This window comes from Gorilla gorilla, chromosome 5 (assembly GCF_029281585.2).
Source record: "Gorilla gorilla gorilla isolate KB3781 chromosome 5, NHGRI_mGorGor1-v2.1_pri, whole genome shotgun sequence".
Lineage (NCBI taxonomy): Eukaryota > Metazoa > Chordata > Mammalia > Primates > Hominidae > Gorilla > Gorilla gorilla.
This window is the reverse complement of record NC_073229.2, coordinates 28053716-28059906: the sequence shown is the minus strand read 5'-3', so window position 1 is coordinate 28059906 and position 6191 is coordinate 28053716. Positions and strand designations below refer to the sequence as shown.

The 6191-nt window shown below is 39.1% G+C and overlaps 1 long non-coding RNA gene across 1 annotated transcript in view; it reads left to right on the top strand.

The window, feature by feature from the left end:
* Positions 1-4411, top strand: part of LOC101130984 (uncharacterized) — a 48491-nt gene extending 44080 nt beyond the window's left edge. Inside the window, exon 4 of the long non-coding RNA XR_008681007.2 lies at positions 3354-4411. This is a non-coding gene — a long non-coding RNA (uncharacterized lncRNA). The remainder of the gene's footprint in view (positions 1-3353) is intronic.
* Positions 4412-6191: the final 1780 nt, after the last annotated feature.

The window sequence follows — 6191 nt, the reverse complement described above, 5'->3', positions numbered from 1 at the left end:
GTCTTTATAATGTCTCCCTTCGGTGCCAACAGCTCCATCCCCCAACTCCCTTCAATTCTCAATTTCTCTTTGGCGTCCTCTGTAGCTCCTCTGTCCTTAGCTCACTCATGCCTACCACACAAGCCAGCCATGCTTCTGCCTCAGGGCCTTTGCACTCACTGGTTTCTCTGCCTGGAATGTTTCTCTGGTAATGCAGATGCCACCATATCCTTGGAGACATCCTTATCTCAACTGCAAACCACCCTCCCTCTCAGCACTACCTAACGTCTTTGTTTATGTTTTTCCTTCAGCCCATACCATTCATTATCTACCGTACTATATATTTTACTTGCCTTGTTTATTTTCTCTCCTCTGGAATACAAAGTCCACAAGGGCAGAGATTTTTGTCTTTTGTTTTCATGGTTCTAGGCTCAAAACCTGTAACAATGCATGGCACAGGGAAGATGTGAGAATTTGCTGAATAACTGAATGGCACCATGTTGCCTCACCTAAGGATAATGACTAAGAATAGGAAAAATTTATGTGCAAAGATCAGTTCTTAATAGCTGTCTACATCTCAGAACAAAAAAAATTAGATGTAAACCATTGCACAAAGGATTAGATGAAATTTTTTTAAAAAATCAGACATTGGAGGTAAGTATTGCCATAAGCCATATAAGCAAAACAATCAAATCTCTGGAGACACTGGAAAATCAGATTGATTCTAAATTTGCTGCTGATGTTTACCATTGCTCTGCATAAAGGCAAAAGGAAGCGCCGGCCAACTTCTCATGGTTTTCCAAGTCCAGGTGTCTAAAATTTGGCAGAGCTGGGAGGACTGCTTGAGGCCAGTGGTTCAAAATAAGCCTGGGCAACATAGTGAGATTCTGCCTCTAAAACAAAACAAAATAAAAGACAAAACAACTAATTCTGTTTAAAAAAAAAACACACACACACACAACAGCAAACTTGACTATAAAGATTATTGCTGGGCACGGCGGCTCAGGCCTGTAATCCCAGCACTTTGGGAGGCTGAGGCGGGTGGATCACCTGAGGTCAGGAGCTCAAGACCAGCCTGGCCAACATGGTGAAACCCTGTCTGTACTAATAATACACAAGATTAGCCGGGCATGGTGGTGCATGCCTGCAATCCCAGCTACTTGGGAGGATGAGGCAGGAGAATCACTTGAACCTGGGAGGTAGAGGTTGCAGTGAGCCGAGACTGCGCCACTGCACTCCAGCCTGGGCGACAAGAGCAAAACTCCGTGTCCAAAAAAAAAAAAGATTATTATATATAATCATTCAAGGCCTGTATGACTCAGTTCCCTTAGAAAAATGTCATAATTTTTATATTACTGAATATTATTGGCGTTATTTCTGTAGCCCACTTAAGTGAAGTCAATAACATGATTAAATGGCATATTATCTTCATGTCAGGCAAACGTTATTTGGATTTTATAAGTTAGGGTGAGATACAAATAAGTGAAAATACTTTTTCTAATGAATAATGATGAATCTAAAATAGGATTGACTTGGCCGGGCATAGTAGCTTATGCTTGTAATCCCAACACTTTGGGAGGCTGAGGCAGGAGGATTACTTGAAACCAGGAGTTTGAGACCAGCCTCGGCAACAAAGGGAGAACTCTTCTCTAATAAAAATAAGAATAAAAAATTAGCCAGGTGTGGCAATGTTCACCTGTGGTCCCAGCTACTTGGGAAGCTGAGGCAGGAGGATCGTTGGAGCACAGGAGTTCAAGACTGCAGTTAGCTGTGACTGCACTCCAGCCTGGGCAACAGAGCAAGACCCTGTCTCTAAAAAAAATAATAATAATAAATAGGACTGGCTCGCATATGTATGCAACTATTTTGTTACCAGTGACAGAATACATGTGATGATGTTTTCTAGTCTTGTGACTGGTTTCTTAGTTGTATGTTTTATTTTTAGAATTGTTGTTTCCAGGCTGTGTTGTTTGGAAACTCAGCTGACTGATGTATGAATCTGATTCCAGAGTCTCTGAGAGCTGGAAAGGGCCTCAGAGATGGTTGGGACTGATACTCTTGCATTACAGGTCAGGAAATGCAACCCAGAGACAAGATGAAACTTGCCCAAGGACATAACAGCCAGCCTGTGGCTAGGCTGATACTAGATTCCTGTTCTTCCCATTCCAGTCGCATGCTACTCAGGAAACTCATCAGCATTCCCGAATATTGAGTGTTTCCTACCTGTTACATTAGCAGTTTTTAAGAAGGGTATATATTGTAGTTAAATTAATCAGCTTTGGGAAAATATGGGTGCAGCGTGGGAATAGAGACTGTCATTTGAGAATCATTGCAGAAATGACAAAACCCTGAGAATGAAGAATGGGCCTGAAATAGTCCTGGCACTTTACTCTTCCACCAAACTGAACTGTAGCTCAAAGGACAATGACTTCACATCTGTCACTCTAAAGCCTGTTCTAAGATCACATCCCCTCTGGCTCTCCCTAGATACTTCTGATTATAGTTGGTAATCATGCCCATTAAATGTCTTTGGTTTCTTGGTACACAGAGAGAAGGTAAATAATGGGTTCATGATTTAGGTAAGAATACACAAATATTTTTCACACTATAAATCTGTTTTCTATTCAGTTAAATATTAGACCATCTGGTAATGGAGAAAATGTTTGAAAATCCACCTAGTTAACCTAAAAGTTTGCATTTCCTGCCTTTGGGGCTTTGAATTTTTAAGTTACATGTGTTCGTAGATGCTGATCAGGATAAAACTAATATCTGTCTTAGATGAATCAAAATTCACCCCCTTGGGCAAGGGAGGGACCCAGCCTTTCTTTAAACATGTGGTTGCCTGAGAGTTGAACAAAACTGGAATAGGGAGAGAATGGCTTTGCCATGCTGATCATGGTATTGTGGAGATTTAAGAACTAGTGGCCAGGCGAGGTGGCTCACGCCTGTAATCCCAGCATTGTGAGAGGCCAAGGCAGGTGGATCACTTGAGGCCAGGAGTTCAAGACCAGCCCGGCCAACAGGATGACCCTGTTTTTACTAAAAATACAAAAATTAGCCGAGTGTGGTGGTGTGTGCCTGTAGTCCCAACTGAGGCACGAGACTTGCTTCAACCCAGGAGGTGGGGGTTGCAGTGAGCCGAGATTGTGCCACTGCACTCCAGCCTGGGTGACAGAGTGAGACTCTGTCTCAAAAAAAAAAACAAACAAACAAAAAAAAAAACTAGTCAGAGCTGTTGAGGTGTTGAGGCACCTGCTACTGATACATGCTATAAACATGGAAGATGATTTTCATTTTTGTAGTCATGAGCAGGATACTGTATAATGTATAATTGTTGGACATTAAAGAAAACAAACTCCTTCTTGTCTCCTTAGGCTCAGAGCCACTCAGACATTGGGAAGCAAGTTTGTCAAGATGACAGAGAACCGAGGTAATGGATTCGAGTGATGAAACAGGAAGTTCATTCATGAGTTTTTGGCCACACCTCCAAAGAGACGACTTAGCCAGAAATGGGATAACTGGGTTTCCCTACTTCTCTTTTATCATCCTCAATGAGAGTGACCAAATATTAGAGCTAGATGGAACCTTAGTGAAAATCTGGCTACTCATCCAGTCCCACCAGCCTGCCACCCATTTCAAGTTTGAAGAGACAGAGACACATGGACCTTATGTAATTACTGGGGATTACCCCAGGAGTCTGTGGCAAAAGTCAGCTTCTTCCCTCCCTGCTTCCCTGCCCTGTCTCTGGTGCTTTCTACCAACACTGGGCTGTTTCTGTGATCATACTTAAGCGTACCTAACCTGTGAATGCTGTATAGAAGGTGCTAATGAACATGATTTAGCTTTAACACTCAGTTTTCTAAAGGGACACGTGGGGGCAGCAAATGTTTAGGGAAAAACAATTCCAGTTCTCACCTCTACTGTCTACATATGTGTATACATTTGGGAAACGTTTGGGAAAGGGATATTTGAGAGCTTCTTTTTCTTTTTTGTGGTTTAGTTATTTGATGATATTGAGATTGTTTCTGAGCCATGTGCTTCAACATCGGATTGGGGATTTCAGAAAAAGTTTTAGTCACTGTGATTCAATTTAGCTTCCAAATGTGTCTCTGCTAAGAGACTTAAAAGCACTCATAAATAGCACATGTGTCTTCTTTGCAGTGTTTGCTAATTTTGAGTTACATCTTTTTAGAAAATCATGAGATTTGGTGTCACAGAGACTGGAATAAATATAGTCAAACTTATTGGTGAAGATTTCCTTTAGCTGTTTTCATAATCCATTTCCATTGTTATGATTATTGATGAATAAAACATTTTCTTTAGGTAGATACTTCTTTTTTTCCCCCACCTTGATTTAATGTTTCCACTCTTATTGTCAAGTTTCTTATTACTCCCTAATAACTCTCAATAAAATAATGATTCCTGGGAGATTATTCTTGCTTTCCTACTATCACCTTGATTTGAAAAGACAGAATACCGTAGAAGCTTCACTAATATATTGAAAGATAAAATGATAATACTAAATACTAAAATACGAAAAGTGAAACTAAAAGTGGAGTCCTGGCACTAGTATTTTTTTTTTTTTTTAGTCTTTAAATTTTATTTATTTATTTTTGAATTTTTTAAAATTATATTTTATGTTCTGGGATACATGTGCAGAACGTGCAGGTTTGTTACATAGGTATACACGACTGGCACTAGTATTTTGTTGCCACAAAATATCAAGCATGTATCCAAACTGCTCAAGACACATTAAAGACACAGGTAATCTGTAGGCATATTCAGGCTTGCAGTTTGCATTTTTTGGTTTTCTTGTGGCTTTCAGTACAAGTTGAGGTAATTCATGGGAAACAGTCACCAAAGAAGTGCCAGTATTAGAAATCCAAGAGCCATCTCTCTAGCTTTTTCCAGAATCAAGACTTTAGACGTAATTTCTATCAACACTGGACATTTCCTGTCTGCAATTAACAATGAACACATAGCATTACGTTTAATTGCAACCTGTTTAAAGCAGATTGGATGCTAAGGTTTAAGAACATTCTTCAGTCAAAAGGTCTTTTAATCAGGTTTTTAATCTTGAGCACAGTCTAGGACACAGCATCATAGACTAACTCATTCGAGAATAGGTGTTGTCATCTAATCCTAACCGCCCCCACCACCAACAAGCTGAATAGCTCTGGGCTCAGTATATACATTTGTACTGGGCTCAGTACACACACCTAAGCTGGGTTCAGTATATGCCACTTTATAGTGAGGGGCATTTTGTAATGAGAGCTCTAAGGCTCTAAAATTCTGTGTTTCTGCTAGTTTCTTCCTCAAGATAAAACTGTGGAACTCATAGTGAATTCCCTCTCTTTGGGCAGTTTGAGCCAGGCCGCTATTTAATCACAACATCACAAGTCAGATTTTTCCTACCTAGTGTTGGCAGTGGAACACACCAGAACTGCTAAGGCCAAGGAAATCCCATTTTTTGAAGAGGCTTTCCTTTGTTAGCTTCTCTTTCTAGTAGTAAAGGTAAAAGAAAAATAGATGTTAAAGATATAAATATCTTAGGGGTGTTTTTTTGGTATAAATATTTGAACACAAAAAGAATATGTAATGTAAACTGGATATGTATTTTTTACATTTTACTTAACCTGAATTTTACACAATCTTTGCTTGAATGCTCCAACAATGAAAGGAGAAAATATGTATTTAAACAATTTTTAAGTATTTATTCTTTATTCAGGACACTTGAGTTTCATTCAAGCTATAGTTTTAAAATGTAAAAATGCTGAGAAATTAAAAGCAGTCAAATGCTTTTGTCTGAGTCTTTGTTCAAGGAAGTATCTTAGACAACTTTGCCTTAAAAGTTATTGAGGCAAATGAAAACCAGTTTTTTTCAGAATTAGACAGACCACAATTAACTTAGCATCCTATAACTTTGGTGTTTTAAAAAGTAATTCTCAAAGGGGTGAGTCAAGTCAGAAAGAGAACTGTGTGTGTAAATTGTCAGGTTTTGACGTTTGTTTCCAGCCATTTCCAGAGAGAAAACTTCATTTTTATTCTTCTCAGCACCACATTTCAAAGGAAAATTGTACAATTCTTATATTCACAATATCACAGCTAAAATTATCTAGTATAAAGACTCTACGATTTACATCGTAAGATTCAGAAAGAGCACATTTTGAGTTCGAAAACAAATGAAGTGATATGTGCTACGTCAATTTTTT